The sequence below is a fragment of the Hyaena hyaena genome, unplaced genomic scaffold (assembly GCF_003009895.1).
Source record: "Hyaena hyaena isolate Hyena2069 unplaced genomic scaffold, ASM300989v1 scaffold_214, whole genome shotgun sequence".
NCBI classification, from domain to species: Eukaryota; Metazoa; Chordata; class Mammalia; order Carnivora; family Hyaenidae; genus Hyaena; species Hyaena hyaena.
The window spans coordinates 1158325-1176056 of NW_024080842.1; the positions used below are offsets into that span (position 1 = coordinate 1158325).

Genomic DNA, 17732 nt, shown 5'->3' on the forward strand with positions numbered 1-17732 from the left:
GGCACAAAATGCTAGATCGTGATAAAAAGCTCTGCAAAGATTTAAAGAGGAAAATGTGCTAACGAGTGAATGGAAACAACTCTAGAAGTGATGGTCTAGAGGCTTCTTGGAAGACAGCCTCTCAGCTGACACCTGGGTGATGAGAATCAGCCCTGCTCAGATCAGGGTGGGTGAGGTGGGTGTGCTCCAAAGGACAGCGACAGGATCAGTATGGATGGGGCTCCGCCAAGAGGGTGTGTGGTGGAGGCTACAACAGAAAAAGAGACCGAGTCAGGTCCTGTGGGTCCTAACAAACCTCCGAGGATGTTTCCTGTCAAAGTGGCAGTGTGCACACCTGAGCGCTTTTAGTCAGAACCCATCCGCCATAATGGCAAGGATCGCCATGCTGTAGAAGGTCCTCAGTCCTGGACCATGAAGAACTTTTGCCTCAGCAGCTTTGTCATCTGTAAGGTGACCACTGTTGGTGGGGGGGATAACTTACATGGCATAAATCTCCAAAATATGGATTTTTGTATTGTTTTATTTATTTTTGAGAGAGAATGTGAGACTGGGGACCCTTGCAAATATCAAAGCACCTCACAGAGCCACCTTTTCTAAAATAGTTAAAGGAAACATTTTTCAAAAGATGGGCACCTGGGTGGCTCTATCAGTTAAGCGTCTGACTTCAGCTCAAGGCATGATCTCGTGGTTCGTGAGTTTGAGCCCTGCATCCGGCTCTGTGCTGACAGCTCAGAGCCTGGAGCCTGCTTCACATTCTGTGTCTCCCTCTCTCTCTGCCCCTCCCTTACTCACACTCTGTCTCTCTGTCCATCTGTCTGTCTCTGTCTCAAAAATAATTTTATAAATAAATGCTAAAAAATTTTTAAAGAAAACCCTCACTGCCCAAAGATGCAACTAATATGTTGATAACAGCAACCACCAAACGAACTTCTAAGTACACAACGACTCAGAAAACAGAACAGAATCATGCCATGGTAAAAGTATTATCTGCTAAGAATGGCTATTAAGACTATTTAGGCACAGAAAGCTTAAATAAGATGATAAAGGGAAATAGTTTGCAAATGTTACGTACACATTGATCAAAATGGTGAAGAAACTAGCTGTGTGTAAAAATCAAGACTGGAGGAGTCAGAGCTGTCAAGAGAAGCTCAAAAATGGTGAGAAAGTAAACTTGCAAATTTTATAAGGCTGCTCACTCAATGAAAAGTTACAAATGAAAACCGATTTCAAAACTGGAATACAAGTTTTGAGGACAACAGATTTTCCAGAATGATCGAGACCTAAAACAACTTCTAGAAGCCTGTTACTTTGGCCAAGCGATTCGCTCGCAAAGATACAAAATTTGATAGTAATAAAAATGCACACCATTAGCTTTCAAACATCCTTAGGCATTTACGGCTTTCTCTTAGCTACAAGCAGCAGTTTTAATAAGTTGCCTTGTCCAGATTCCCTTAATGATATGCTTTCTACATAAAAAAGGGCTTGTGAAACCTAATTCCTCTGACAGAAGAGAGCTCGGGTCTCTGAAGCAGTGAAGATTTCAGATTTCCGCCGGGTTTCCTTGCACCTGCCCTTGCAAGGCATGAGGTTTTGTGTGCAGAAGCCTCCAGGGGTTGAAATTTAGCCCTGTCCATGTAGCAGGAAGGTCAGCTGAAGTCACTGGGTCCCAAGACACTGGACTTCAATCTCCGACCAAAAACAAAACATCAAAACACTTCTATTCACCAGGACGTGCTTAGCAGCGCGCTGGCATTCACAGATGTAACGCGGCACCGTGCAGCTCCGAGAAGGGGCTCTGCTTAGAAATTCGATTGTTCTTCGGAGATCTGACAACCTCTATCAGATCTGTGTCAGCCCGGCTCCAGCAAACACTCCAGAGAAAGCCAGCCTCCTCCAGGCTGGGCCTTGGTTGCCACCTGATACCTGAATGAAGAGCAGAGGCAGCAAAATCCAAACTCCTTTCAGGATGCCTGCTCCTGTGGGAAACGGTTTTGATTTTCTCAAAAACCATTAATCTGGAAGAAAATTAATTTCTGATTGGCTTTGAAGGATTGATATTACGTACTGCTAATCAAAGCAGAAGTGTTTAACCAGGAAGAAAACCCTTGCTTCATTTACCTGTGTGTATCTTAGTACTTCCCTGTCTGGGCAGCTCCCTTACTTTAGAGTATCATTATTTGTTACAATGACAATAATTACAATAGCAGCAAGCACCAACTGAGCATTTACTGTGTCAAGCATTGTGCTACTTAGGCTTCACAACAAACAGGGAGGGGTTTGCCCCACTTTGCAGGAAAGACGCTGAGGTTCAAGGGGTTCCCCAAAGGAGATTACGCAGCTAGCAACTGGTTGGACCTGAAGTTCTCAGCTGCTCTGGGTTCTGCTTCGGTCTCCCGCCCTTACAGTGAGTGCATGTAGAGGTGATGACAGCTTTGAACTATCTCCCCAGAAACTTCTCCCCAGTCTCGCAAATCCCAGTTGAACTTGGCAAACACTGTACAGCTACCCACCATGTACAGGGCTCTGTGCTAACACAGCCCTTCCACCACTGGGCATCCACAGAGCAAGGAACAAGTACATAGCCAGGAACGCTAGGCCAGAACAGGATGCAAATGGCTTGGTAGTGGTAGCGACAAGGTCAGAGGTGATGGAGAAGAGGGGACAGTTCATTCTGACAGAGGCATTTGGTAAGGCATTCGGGAGAGCGTCTGGGCTGAAGCTTCAAAGATGGAGAGAACATTTTCACAGTGACAGCGTATTTTTGAAGAGGAAAGTGCTGAGATCATTAGTGTAGAAAATTTAGAAACACAGAGAAAAATTAAGAATAAAATAAAACTTTAGGGGTGCCTGAGTGGCTCAGTCAGTTTTGGCTCAGGTCATGATCTCACGGTTCATGGGTTCGAGCCCCACGTCGGGCTCTGTGCTGACAGTGCAGAGCCTGGAGCCTGCTTGGGATTCTGCGTCTCCCTCAGTCTCTGCCCCTCCCCCGCTTCTTCTTTTCTTTCTCTCTCTCAAAAATAAATAAACATTAAAAAAAGAATAAAATAAAAAAATACCCTTACTTCCATCACCCAAATATAACTACATTTCCCTGCTCATCAAAACAACTTTACGAGGCATAATATATAGTCAGTGCAAAGTGCCCAGGTGTACAACTTGTAAACATGTGTACAGTTTGTTGAGTATTGACAAAAAGATACACTGGCTTAACCCCCTTCTCAATCAAAATATAGAATACGTCTACCACCTCACAAAATTCCCTGTGTCCCCTTCCATTCAATTGTCTTCTTTCCCTGACCCCAGACAGCCACCAATTCACTTTCTGACACTTTAGGTGAGTTTTGCCATTAATTTCCATATAACTGGATGGAATCATCTCATATGAGCTGTTTTATGTCTTTGAGATTTAGTCATGTTGTTATGCATATCAGTGATTCAAACTATTCTATTTGCTGAGTGATGATCCCCCACATGTGCGTTTCACACATTGATGGGCATTTGGGTTGTTTCCGGGTTTGGCCTATAACAAAAATGGCTGCTATCCACATTCACGCACAAGTCTTTAAGGCAACATCTATTTTCATTTCTCCTGGGGGAAACACCTAAGAGTGGAGTTGCCGAGCCCTGTAAGAACGGCATATTGAACTTTATAAGAAATTGCCAAACCACTTTGCGAAGTGGTTGTACCATTTTTGACTCCTATTAATATCAACTGAACCCACACCTTGCCCTACCTTCTTCCCCTGCCATGTCCTATTTCCCTCACCCCTGTGCACCCTGGGAACACTCATTCAATACATCACTTGTTCAAGAATCCCTGATTCGGGCTCAGCTTTCCAGGAAGGCAGCCCAGGCAATTAACTAGGCTTCCAGGAAAGGATGCAGCTAGCCCCAAGGCCTACATTGAAAGCAGGAGCTGGTGGTGTCTCTTCCTTGGGCTTCAGTTTCCCCAGTCAGGGGACTGATTAGGATCCTTTGCTGTACTCATATTCTGTCACCTCTAGTGAGGACTTTGCGATCTCACTGGGACAAACCATGCTTTGTCCCCCTTCCCCTGTAGAAAAGATTCCCAGAATATACTGCCATACACTAGCTCTCGTGGGTCACCGGCATGCCTTCCACTCTGCCAGTTTTAATGTACATTATTTCAACCAGTTGTTGGGGATGCCTACGTCATTCACCATGGACTAAGTCGTGCCTTCAGCTAAAGGTGAGCATCTCTTTTTATCCATTATCCAGAATATCATATGCAAGCTTTCCGAGAGACATCCTTCTACAGTGGACTTGATTCGGGCATCTAGAAAACACAGCCTGCAATTGCAAACCCATGAAATGCTATACCATAATTACAGTTTCCAGGCACCTCTAATGACCCATTAAGGTGGATTTGTAGAGCAGGCAGACTACGCAGCCAGCAGCAGGTGAGGCTGTAGGGTCTGGCGCTTTCTCTCTGAGGGCAGAGACCCACCAGAAATCATCTTTTGTGGGGGAAAATCATGGGGGTGGGGGAGGGGTGGGATCTTATCATCTAATACCAACATAGAGAAGATAACTTCTGAGGTTTTCGCATTCCCTAGGCTAAAAACATCACTTTGAGAGTGGAGAACATGGTGGACTTGAATTATGAGAATGCAAATTGGTATATTTACTTTGGAAAACAATTGACTTCATTTTGTATGACGCTGTCCAGCCATTACCGGGAGGCCAGCGATTCAACTCCTAGTCATATATTCCGGGGAAACTTTTGCACTTGAGCACCAGCAGATAGGTAAAAGAAGCATTGCTTAATTGCCCCAAAGCAGAAACAACAACGTGAATATCCATTTTCAGGAAAATGCATAAATAGCCTACAGTAGCAACACAGCACAGTACCAGTATTAAGCATGAATGCATTACAACTACGTTTACCAACATGAGTGGGTCTTAGAAATATAAGTTGAATGGAAAAAGCAGGTCACAAAGGCAATATAAACAATGTAATACCCTTTTTATAAAACAAAAGAAAATACTAACTTCGGGATGGTGGTCAAGGGCAGGGCAAAGGGTCATACGAGGGGCCCATGGGTAGATGTAATGGTGATTGCAGCAGGTTGAACAGTGTGCCCCCTAAAATATGTCCAAGTCCTATCCCCTAGTATCTTCGAATATGACTCAATTCAGAAATAGGGTCCTTGCAGGTATAATGAAGTTAAGGGGTTTAGGCTGACATGACTCCAGATTTAGGGTGGGCCTTAAATCCAATGACTTGTGTCTTGCTAATGGAAACAAGAGGCAGATTCAAAGCACTGACACAGGGAATAAGGCTAAGGCTATGGAAAGACAGATAGAGAGCTTGGAGTTATGCTAGCATAAGCCAAGGAACACCAGGAGCCCCAGACATTGGAAGAGGCAAGGACAGTTTCCCCTAAAGCCTTCAGAAGGAGCGTGGCCCTGCTCACACCTTGTATTTTGGAGCCTGGAGCCTCCAGAGCTTTGTGAGAATAAATTTCTCTTGTTTTAATTTTTTTTAATATTTATTTTTGAGAGAGACAGAGACAGAAGCAAGCAGGGGAGGGGCAGAGAAACAGGGAGACACAGAATCCAATACAGGCTCCAGGCTCTGAGCTGTCAGCATGGAGCCCAATACGGGGCTCAAACTCACAGACTGCAAGATCATGACCTGAGCCGAAGTCAGGCACTAAACTGACTGAGCCACCCAGGCGCCCCAAAATTTCTGTTGCTTGAAGCCGCCCCGCTGGGGCCGATTTGTTGCAGCAGCCCTAAGGAACCAACAAAGAGGTGCTCGAGATCTTAAGTTGAGTGATGAGTTTCCAGGGGACCTTTCTTAAATTTTGTGTCATAACTTATATACACCTTACATGTGTTCTATAGCATGAAGCAAATATTACAAAACATGGTCAGGGGGGAAAAATACTTTAAAAAGGCATGGATAAGCAAAGCAAAAGTTCCCAAGCCTATTGAAGTCCCTGAGAGATCTGAGGAATTTCACAGGTATTGAGTCCCTACTATGTGCCAGGGATCATATGCTAGGCACTTTCCAGACAGAATGATCAAAGCAACCCTGTGGTAAACAAGTTTCTCATTCCACCGATAAGAACACTGAGGTGGGGAGGAGTCAAGTGCATACTTGAGGTAACACAGGAAATCAGCAGCAGAGCAAGGACTCAAGGGAAGGTCAACCTGCAAAGTCTCTGCCTTTACCACCCTAACACCTCAAGTCACCTCTGCTCACCTCAAGCATGTTAACCCCTGACTACCTGATGTTACTACTTAGAACTCTAGACAGAAAAGGTAAACATATACCTCCTTTATCTCCTATTCTAGACTTCTCTTCAGACAGAGCTGGACAAACATTGTTTGATCTCACCCTCTTCACATGAATTGTGCATTTCATGGTCCTCTTATCTGCCGATACTCTCACCACGACCTGTGTAGATAACCTCAGATTAATTGGAGAGCGACTCATCCAAGGACCCTGACCCGCTCCTTGACCAGTTCGCACCGACCATCGGGCTGGCAATGCAGAAGCAGAAGATAAAATCAAGTTTCCTCCCTCTCCCTTCTGGGGGCGGAGTGAGGCTGGGGGTGATGTTGCCACTGTTGTAGTAACGGGGATCGATTCAAGAGGAATAAACTCTTAGGGGACATCTACTTACCCAGGCTTGCCTGGGTCCCTCCGTGTGTGAGCACCGGAAGTCCCACACACTGGGAAGCTCCTCAGTCTGGGACAAACCAAGACAGCTGATCACCCTTCCTGGGGGGGAAAGGTTTTCTTCCGGGATCTGAAGTATTCATGAAGGGGCGGGAAAGAGAAGCCATGGGAAATCTGGGTCATCTGATTCAACTGTGCACTTCCTTCTGGGGCCCAGCTTCAGGCTATGCTCCCCCCCACCCCCCCCGCCAACACACACTTTTTGCTATGATAAAAGACATTTGTCAGAGACTGAAGCCAAGCCAGGATGCTGGGGTTGGGGGGCAGGGTGCACGCTCACTCCTTTGGAGCAGGTGCTGGGTCGTTCCTTCTCTTCCCCACCCCTTCAGCAGTCAGTGGGTTTTAATTAATTGATAACCACAGGTCAGCTTCCAATGCTGCATCCTAACACCACTGCTGCGGAAGGTCGGAAGGAAATGCACCCCACCCTCATCTAATGTTTGCCATTCAGGTCCTCCGGCTTCCTCAACATGGGAAAAACAGGATCACATCAATCTACAGTTTATAAACCTTTTTGCATACAAGGACTCACTGAGTCCTCAGGTAAAGAGCGAGGATGGGAACATTTCCGGGATGGGAACAGACTTGCAAGGGCCAAGCAAGCGGCAGAGCCAGACCTGATGCCGGCTCTGCTGCCAAGTCTCCCAGGGCTCTGAGAACAGCAGGGGAGAAGTCAAGAAGGAATTGCCATTTTCTCGCTCTCTCCTCTCCCCTGCTCCCTCAAAAGATGTATCATAATCCTGGAAAATACACTCAGCAGATGGTTGATTCAGGAATAAATTCAGGGCTGCCAGATTTTCTCCACCACAAACACCTGACACTTCTCCTCCCCCCCCACCTCACACACAGGGTGGGAGTGAGGATCCCAAGGGTGAGAGCCCAGCACCAGGCATGGGGCTAGGTGGGGGTCAGCGGTGAAGGGAAGAGGTGCAGGAGACCACGAGGACCCTCCAGGGTCAGCTTGAGGGCTCCCTACCACGCTCAAATAGAGAGAGCTGGTTCAAGACACTTGCAGGCTGCTCCCAGAGGCCTGCGTCAAAGTGTCTGGGCTGGCCATGACAGATGTGGCTCCCTTTAATTGAGATCCCAGTCATTGCTCAAAAAAAAAAAAAAAAAAAAAAAAAAANCGCTCAAATAGAGAGAGCTGGTTCAAGACACTTGCAGGCTGCTCCCAGAGGCCTGCGTCAAAGTGTCTGGGCTGGCCATGACAGATGTGGCTCCCTAAAAAAAAAAACAAAAAAAAAAAAAAAAAAAAAAAAAAAAAAAAAAAAAAAAGCACATGGCTCATCTTTCCTTTCCCTGACTGTGAACCTGGGTTGGGGAGGGAATAGGGTGGAGACAGAGCTGATAAATCCCATTGTGGAAGATGGCTCTGGGAAGTGGGGGCATGCACACGTGAGTGTGTGTGTGTGTGTGTGTGTGTGTGTGTGTGCATGCACAAAAAAGGACTCTGCAGAAAGAGCTTTAAAAACAATGCTTGAGGGGTGCCTGGGTGGCTCAGTTGGTTAAGCGTCTGACTTCAGCTCAGGTCATGATCTTGCAGTTCATGGGTTCGAGCCCCAAGTTGGGTTCTGCGCTGACAGCTCTGAGCCTGAAGCCTGCTTCAGATTCTGTGTGTCTCCCTCTCTCTGCCCCTCCTCAACTTGTGCTCTCTCTCGCTCTCCCTCTCTCACTCTCTTGCTCCCTCTCTCAAAAAAGAAAACAATGTTTAAATCCATTTGCCAACATCATCTGCTTACTGGGTGTCCACCAAAAGGGCTAGACCCTATACTACAAATTGTTGAGGCAGGAAAGTTGGGTGGACACACTCTGGTCTTCAGGAGAAATAAATGCAACCACTGTCTGTATCCTGAGAGTACACTGAGCCACGCACAGCACAGGTACTGGGAGAACATGGAGAATCAGTGACAAGGCTTTTGTGACATTTCCAATGGGAGAAAAGGGGAACAAGAGGTGGTGGCCCTCTTTAGAAATAAGTCCCCTCTCTTCTAGGGGAAGAGGTAGAGTTAAAAGCAGATCAAATCCCCCATCCCCCGCTCTCTGCTATCACAAAGTGATGTGGTCCCCAAGGCCTCCTTCATGAGCAGTCACTGGGCAGACCCCACAGAAGGGACCTGCTGATCAGACTGGAGGGTCCATGGGCGGGTCCTGTGCGGTCCTGAACACTGGGATTCCCACGTTTCGCCTCAGGGTCCCTGCACCAGCATCCTCTCCCATCCCCCTGCCTCAGGTGTCACCCAGAAGACCACCAGTGTGCTTTCAAACAGGTGTGACAACCTCATTCTGTAAGTCGTGTTAGGGCTGCAAAATAAAAACCCCACAGAATAAAATTCCAGGCTGTTCACCTCTTCACCCTCTCTCTTTATGCCTCCACAACCCCAACCCTTACCCCATGCCAGGCTTTGTGTGACTTTAGGCTTTTATCCATTTCCTATGCGGGGACATTCTCTTCCCCCACCTTATGTCCTTCACTTCTGCCAACTTCCACTCAGTCCCAAAGTTCACCTCCTCTATAAGGCTGTCTCTGAGCCCCCTAGTCCCCCAGCCTCTAGGACTTGTGTCTACACTGCACTGACCACACTTCACCAGGACCCCTGGTCCACCTATGTGACCCTCCCCTAGACGGTGAGTCCCCTGAGGCCAAGGGCTGTGCTGCCTGTAAACCTAGGGCCAGCACCCAGTAGGATCTGGCTAAAGGTGTTCTTGAGTGAGCAAAAGGACCCCATTTCTTCCTCGACTTGCCTAGGTACGCTCCTGGGTGGTGTCTGGATTGCTCACAGGCAGGAACCCAGCACGGGTGTTCACAGATGCTTCTGGAATGGACACACACCTGAGGATTTATCCAGGCAGCTCTGAAGTGCCAGAGAGGGTTTCTCCCTCCACCTCTCCTGCATCCTGTCTTAACATTCAACCACCTCCTAGGTTCAAATGATATTAACACGATTTTGGAGAGCTTACTGCTTAAGACGTACTTTGCATTCGTTGTCTCATTTGATCTTTCAAAATACCCAGCAATATTCCATGTTTCCCATGAGGAAAACTATGGCATAAAGAGATTAAGAAACTTCCTTTTATTTTGCTCCCTGCGAAGCAGAAGAACAGAGTCAAGTTCCCATAACTCACTAGCTACCCTGAAATACAGGTGAACCTTACTTAAAAAATAAAAAAAAGGCCCAGAGCCAACAGTCGCAATGAGTGACACTAGATTTTTGTTTTAAAAACATAAGTCAGAAGCACTGACTATCACCTCCGTCACCCTCTTCAGGCCCTGGGAAAATAGTTCAGCTCACATTAGCTACAATGTAATAACTATCTATCAAGGGCCTCTATGTGGCAGGCACGTGGACACGTGGACACGTGGGAAATCAAAAGGACAAACATCCCTGCTCTCAAAGAGCTAGTGGAGAAAGAGAAACCATGAATGCTGCGTGTGACACATAAGAAGGTAGAGACTACATTACAAGGTGTGACAGCCAGCCTCCCAGAGGGCCCCCAACCGTCCTCACGTCCTGTCACTCATGTCCTGTGTAGGGTCCCCTAGACACTGTGGAAATGATGGCATGTGACTTCTGAAGTGAGGGCAGAAAAGACAGTGCAGGTTTTCCTTGGTGTCTCTTGAAACCCTTGCTTTGGGGGAAGCCAGCTGCTGCATCAGGAGGACACGCAGGCAGCCCAATGAAGAGGTCCACAAAGCGAGAAACCGAGGCTCTTGCCAACAGCCTGCCCTAACCTGCCATCCTCGTGAATGAGCCATCCTGAAAGCACATCCTTCGACCCCAGTCATCCCTTCAAATGACACCCTGACTGCATCCGTGTCATCGTCAGCTCCAACGACGACTGTTGGTTGGAAACCTCCGGAACTCCCCAGGTGAAATTTGAAACTGCCCCCGGACAAAGATGGCAAGGAGAGCCCAAGGAGAGAGGCAGGCCACTCCAGATTGGCAGATGGCAATTGTAATAGGCAAGGGAATTTATGTATCAGGCTTATCTCAGGTGGTCACAAGAAGAGTAAATCTCGGCACCCTCCTGTCAGAATCTGAAGAGTTTATACATAGGTTTTAATGGGGTTTGCTCCACGGTGGTCTCAATAATACATTAGTCTCTCAAGGCTTTGTCCTTGAAGTGGCTCCTAGCACAGGGACAGTGGGTGTGTTCCTGTGCGAAGGTAGGAGATAAAGAGCCTCTGACTGGTTCCAGCTCAAGGGTCACCCAGCGGTCATGTCCTTTTGATGACCTCCTTCAACAACCATTGATTGGGTGGCTTATAAACCACAGATATTTATTCCTCACACCTCTGGAGGCTGGAAGGCTGAGACTGGCGGGCCAGCACGGTCTGGTGAGGGCCCTCTTCCTGAGGGGAGACCTCTCACAATGTCCTCGTCTCCCAGAGGGACTGAGGGAGCTCTCCGGGGTCTCTTATAAGGGCACTAACCCCATTCATGAGCACTCCACCTTTGTAACCTAATTATCTCCCAGAGGCCACTCAGGTAAAGACTCACACTCCTTACCCAGTTTCTAGGAATCTAGGACAACTCCAAGGTTCCAGTTTACAACCATCTGATTTGTGCAGTTTTCTAGAAAATGTCTTTTAATTTTTTTCAATAGTTTATTTATTTTTGAGACAGACAGACAGAGCATGAGTAGGGGAGGGGCAGAGAGAGAGAAGGAGACACAGAATCTGAAACAGGCTCCAGGTTCTGAGCTGTCAGCACAGAGCCCGACGCAGGGCTCGAACCCACGGACTGTGAGATCATGACCTGGGCCGAAGCCAGACGCTTAACCGACTGAGCCACCCAGGAGCCCCGAAAATGTCTTCTTAAGACACAGAAAGCTACAAACTGCATAGCACATGATGTCAGAGCCCCAGGTAATAAAACTCTGTGAAGGGGTCTCTCTCCTCTGATTCCTCACTCCTATAGCTGCCCCATCATTCTGCTGGTGTTTCTCAGCACCTGCTATGTGTCAGGCTTAGGAGTTCTAAGGAGACTCTTGAATGCTGAGAACAAACTGAGGGCTGATGGGGGTGGAGGGGAGGGGAAGGGGGGTAATGGGCATGGAGGAGGGCACTTGTGGGGATGAGCACTGGGTGTTATATGGAAACCAACTTGACAATAAACTATTAAAAAAAAAAAGAAGAAGAAGTTCTAAGGACCCTGAAAGGAAAAGCCAGGCCCGGCGCATATCATGTGCTTAGAGAACTTCCACTTCAATCTTCAATTACCCCTTGACCACAAAAGGAAAAAAGAAGTAAGGCTTCACTATTGGGGACACCTCCTGAGGTCCCACGGCCACCGGCCTGCCCAGGCCCTCTGCAGGGAGACCTCCCCAGCCCCTCAGGTCAGCCAGTGAAAATGGGCTGCTGCTTCTCCAGGCTTCCATCCCCAGATCTGAGGCAGGCCTCCAGGGGCTTCTGTGTAGGACCTGTGTCCTGTGTCCAGCCCTGTGTCTTGGAGGGGTGAGACAGGGAGGCTTGAACCCCTGAACATGTCAGAGCAGTACAGTGGGGGGGGGGGGGTGCCTGTGCAGCCCCACACAGGGGAATCTTAATGAATCATCAGGGCAGCAGGATAAATAGAAAAGAGAAGCTCCTTCCTTAAAGGCCCAGCCCTTATCTCATTATTCCAAATGTCAGGACTTGGTCAGATGAAGGGTCTGTTACAGTAGGGGTGGGGCGGGGTGGAGAAGAGGGAGCAGCAGAAGCTTGACCGCTGTGGCCTAAACGATGGAGGTGACCCAGAGGTGTGGGGAGAGCTGAACCAGCAGCCAGATCGAGGGGATCTCTGCCCAGATGCGCCAGGACACCCTGGGGGAGCCTTTGTACATGGAGCCTTAAGCCCTGCCTGCAGCTCTCCATGGGGCTGGGAGTTGTGCCCAGGACAATTTCCATGCCTTTTCTCTAAAAGCAAATATTCTCAAGGTTCCAGGGCTCTGGATGGTTAAGTTCCTTCCATTCCTGACTCTTCACCTCAAGATGTTCATGACCTGGCTCTTGGGGGGGAAACCTTTTAAGCCTCCTCGTGGTAAGAGGCCATCAGGGTCCCTTCAGGGACGTAAAGATTCGTTTCAGAAAGAATGGATTAAGCTGTACCAGTTTGAAGTAATTGGGAGGATGAGGCCCTCCCTCTGTCTGTCTTGACCTCTTGTCATGGTCGAGGCCAACTTTAATGGCGACTGTTCTAAAGCACAAAAAGAAAAGAGAATCCAGGTCTTGAAGCCTGAATCAACCTTAACCAGTCATGTCTCAAAGCAGACTGTTTTATGATAGCCTGAACCTGACTCAGTGACCAGAAAGAGGTCACTGCGACCAGAAAGAGGCCTTCCCTGCGCTTGAGATCTCCCCGCAGAGCTCCTGGCTACAGAGATCCAGGCCTGAGTGGCTTGCGGAAAAGGGAGGCTAACACTCAGTAGAAACACACTCGTAGTCTTGGGCCATCTCCTCCCTCACTGTATGTACCCTGGTTTTCTGTTCCTGGTGGGCCTCCATGGACGGTGTGGTTTGTGATTCAGTAAAGGGTCGTGAGAGCCATCATCTGCTTCCACGGGGCAGCATAAATAGTAAGGAAACCAACGAGCCAGCATTTGTCTGGCTCGCACACCTCCTGCCATCAGATAGCCAGTCCGGTACAGGGCGAGAAGGGCAATCGAGGTTACTAACAGTCCTATCTCTACTTCTTGGCACTCTAGAAGGATGCGTTGGCCCTCCAGCCCAGAGAATCAGTGCCCATTCTGCCAGGAGAGGTGGACCTGTGTCCCATGCGAAGCCACCCAGTATCCATTTGCCCATTATGACACTTTCTTTTGGAGTTATTGTCACTAGCTGGCTCAATATAGTCTGTGTGAAATGATAAACCCAGGTGCCTGGATATCATCACTGAACATACGGGGCCACCCGCACAGCCAGTAAGACCAGCCAATGCTCTCTGTACACTTTGAGTGCTTAACAAGTGACCCAGGTAGAGCGGGAACTGCCCACGCTGAGTGTCCTATCTCCTGTCGCTCAAGACCCCAGGCCCCCGTTGCAAGGGATGGATATGGGCTGTGACAGATGTACTAATCTGTCCTTAACATCAGGAGCACAAAAAGGTACTCAGGAATCCCCCTCTTAAAGGGGGCTGGAAAGTGAAAACGGGGAGCTAGGCGGTGGGTGAAGTGAGGGAATTAAAATAAACTTTGGAGGGACAGATCACATCTATTAGGCAGCCACTGGGACAGGGGAACTTAAATCACCAATACATGGTGACATCCATGTAATAAGGCAGGGGTCACTGAGCCAGCACCTCCATCAGTCACATGGCCACGCCATGAGTGTATATAGAAGTACAAACTGCAGTAACAAAAGACCATGGGAGGCGACCTGAATGGGTGGGGGTATGGCCAGAAAAGGTAGCTAAATGGTCCATCTTAGTTTCACTGACCTTTGTAACCTCCTGAAGTGGCCCCACGTGGAAGTACTTGTACTAGTACTCACATTCCCCTTTCCCCAAACGGGGCCTCCCTCTTCACCCCAGGCAATCTTGGGAGCAGGCACTTCTGAGGGCCTTTGCTCAGCTCCCTGAGGATGCCTACCTGACAGGTTAGGAAAGGCACTCATTGGGATTTCATCCATCTGTTCACTGCCCACCGCCCCTCAACTCCATCCTCTGTCCCCAGTCTGCATTGCTGAATCAACACTGTCCCTCTGGCTCAGCTAAGCGGTACTTAACGAAGCAGAGACCTAGCCTGCGCGCTTGACGGACCAGGGAACTCGGAGGCACCTGGCTGCCTGCACGCTCACCTGCAGCGCTCTCTCCGGTCAGGATCAGGGTGAGCTCCGCGGAGCCGCCCACACCCACACGGAGCCAGGCAGGAGGCCAGGTTCCCGACCTGTCAATCACGGCTGGGTTCGCAGCTGCGCGCTCCGCGGCGGCCCCAGCGCACTGCTCCTCCGAGGGAGATAAACATCGAGAAATCCAATCCAGCGCGGCCTCGGAGATAAACAGATGTGCAGGCCGCCATCGGTCAGGAGATAACGCCCCCACCCCGCCCCACGCGCCCGCCAGGGCCCTGCACCTGCCCGGGGCGACCAGGACGCGCCTCTTGGGAGGCAGGCTGCGTCCCCCCAGCCTGGAGAATTGGTCTCTAGTACCGAGGGTGGGGGTGGAGTTAGCGAAGAGAAAAAGCACGATTTGGAACAAACTAGCAACAGAACCTGGGCTTTGGAACCGATTGCCAAGGTTCGAATCCTGACTCTGCCATTGTTTGACAAGCGACAGCAACTCTAAGCCTGGGAGTTCTCATCTGTGCCATGGGGATAAACACCGGTGCCAACTGCGGGGCTTGGCACCCTTCATGTTGAAGTAGGTTGCACAAAGAAAGCCTCAATAAATAATGGGGGCTAACATTAGCCAGCCTATGATCTAGGTAAGCACACCCGCTGCCACCACGATTTGGGCGGCATTTAAAGGTGGCGAGGCGTTTGCGGTGGAGGAAAGTGCTGTTGGCCACACACATAAAACGCCAGCTTTAAGACAGGCTGTTTGGATCAGGTCTGGGGCTGGGATCTACCACTTCCAGAAAGTGACAGCCCGGGGCTGACACAGCAAATGAAGACAAGTGAAAGTGACACCATGGCAGAAGGAAAGGGGCTTGGGAGCAGAGAAGGCTGGAGTGAGTGTGTGGGTGGGTGGGAGGGTTGGGGGGGTTCCATCAAGGGAGGGCTTGTCCTTTCCTGCCACTCAAAGCTCCAAAATCTCTCGCTGCTGGACAACCAGAGACTTCCCTGCCCAGAACACTTCTCCCTAACTCGTTCATTCGTTCCACAGACACCTGGGGAACATCCTCAAGGGCCACATCCTGTGAGGAGTAAAGTATGGTCCATGCCCTCAAAGTACATTTTAGGGGCTGATAGGGACCAGAGACACCTGCAGACTTAGATGCCTCGGTTCGCCACTGAAGCCCAACCAACAGCTCCTGTCCTTCCGTGGGGCGATCATTTCTTCCTACCCAGCAAATGGATTCAACCGACCCCTGCTGAGGTACAAAAGGTTGATGACTCTCTGGGACTATACCTAACGTATAATTTGATTTCTGTCCCAGACCTGAGACCACAGGGCCGGAAGTTCGGTGACCACAATTCCCCCACAGGCACCGCACCTCCCGCCTCCCCCCCCCATGCCCCCCGCCCCAGCCTCAACAAACAGGGATGGTATGTTAGGTGGCACAGTGCAGGGAAGAAAGTGAAGGGCAGGGGGCCATTCCCGGCGTGTGGCCGCCCAGCGCGCCCAGGGCACATTTCCATAGCGGTGTCTGAGGGAAGGCCTTGGACTGGAGGCAGTGACCACTTGGCTAGGTGCTGGGGACGAGCAGCTGAGTTCGCACCCGCGCTGGCATCTTTTCGGAGCTACTTCCTCTTAAGGTCTAAGACGCCGAAGTCTTCACACGGTCTTCCGAGGGATGAAGAAGTGCCCAAGCCTCTAAATTCGCGAGGCCCACGTGGGTGAGCAGGACGCAGGGGTTTGGGGCCAGCTACGGACTGCGTCCGCAGGCCTCCTCCGGAGCCTCTGCTGGCGAGGTTGGAAGGAAACGCCTGGTGCTACGCGCTCCGGCTGCCCCAGGATTTCTGAGGCACGCGGAAGGCAGAGTCCCCGATATCCCCAGGGGCCTGGAGGGTACACACCCGCTCTCACCGCGGCGCGCGGCGCGCACAAAGGGCGAGGCGAAGCCGACGTGCCTACCAGTTAAAAAGCTTATTAGTCTTCTTGGAGCACTGTGATCCCACTTTGTTCCTGAAGGGCCTGTGCGCGCCCTTTCATGCTATTGTGCGCGCGGCGATTTAGCGCGGCCTTTGTGGGCCCGAAAGGACCCGCAACCTCTCGGGGCGCGCATATCCGCGGCACCAGCTTCCTCCACCTGGCGGTCCGCGTCCAGCCCGAGGTGCTGCATCCCCAGAGCCACTGCACCCTCTGGCCCGTCTTAGTGCGCGGCGGCCGGGGTACGCGGCATAAACCATTGCACCGAAGGAGCCCTCCTTTAGCCCCCGCTCCCGCAAGGCGCTGGCGCTTCTTACACCCCCGCTTCCATCCGAAGTGCAAAAATGCGTGCGGACCATTTACCTCTACTTAAGGGCAATTGGACTGGGTTTAAAGGGCTATTGAGGCCTGGAGAGGCCACCTCTCTCTTTATAGCTTTGTGCAATGTTTGCAGAGACATTTGCATCTGTTTGCGCTTGGGGAAAAGGCCCTGAAGGCTCAAGAGCGAGAAAGCTCGAGGATTGTTCTGTGTCGCCCTCCCCCTCCGCGCTCGGGTCTTTACAGGCCGATTGGAGCACCAAGCAGAGGCATGCAAAACCCGCCCGGTTCAAAGATTGGGCGCCTAGATTCTCGGTCCACTTTTAAACAATTGCTGTTAACAATGCAATTTTAAGCAGAAAATCGTCTAACTAGATTAAATCCACATGACATAAAAACCAGAAGAGGAAAAGTCCGCGTAGGCAGAGGAGTGCGGGCGCCTAACAGGATAGAAAGTGTGAAATGCATGCAGAGGTGGAGCGACCGACAGGTGCCCTGGCCTCCGTCCTGCCGGACAAGGGCTGAACTGCGTGCCTCCCTCAAGCCCCAACGCCCCTGGAGAGGAAGGGGCTCCCGGGGTCGTAGGAGTGCGAGCCTAGCCGCCCACCTTTGGCGATCCGGGCAAGGGTGCTGTGTGCCCAAAATCAAGTCTTCGGCTCGCCACCCCCTCACCCCCTGCAGGCCCGGCGATCTAGCCCAGTCTGCGCCCTCCCCTCCCCAAGGGCGAGGGGCGCAGGGCAAGCCTGGAGAAAACGGAACGCCCACTCCGCTCGCGAGACTGAGCAGACAGGCTTTTTAATGGAATCGAATGAAAGTCAGGCCATAGAAAGCCCCATTGCTATGGCAGCACAGTACCCATAAAGCGACAAAGCCCAGAGCCCCTCCCTCCCCTCCTGGCCCTGCCCTCCGCTCCCCTCCCCCTGCGCTGCCTGGAGCCACGCTTGGAGCGCGCTCGGACGGGTTAATCACTGTAA

The 17732-nt window shown here is 50.3% G+C and overlaps 1 long non-coding RNA gene across 1 annotated transcript; it reads left to right on the forward strand.

Moving 5' to 3' along the window:
• The first annotated feature begins 13660 nt into the window (after window positions 1-13660).
• On the forward strand, window positions 13661-15095 carry LOC120238527. Its single transcript, XR_005530244.1, has 2 exons — window positions 13661-13795; window positions 14363-15095. It is a non-coding gene; the product is annotated as an uncharacterized LOC120238527 (long non-coding RNA).
• The last annotated feature ends 2637 nt before the right edge of the window (window positions 15096-17732 follow it).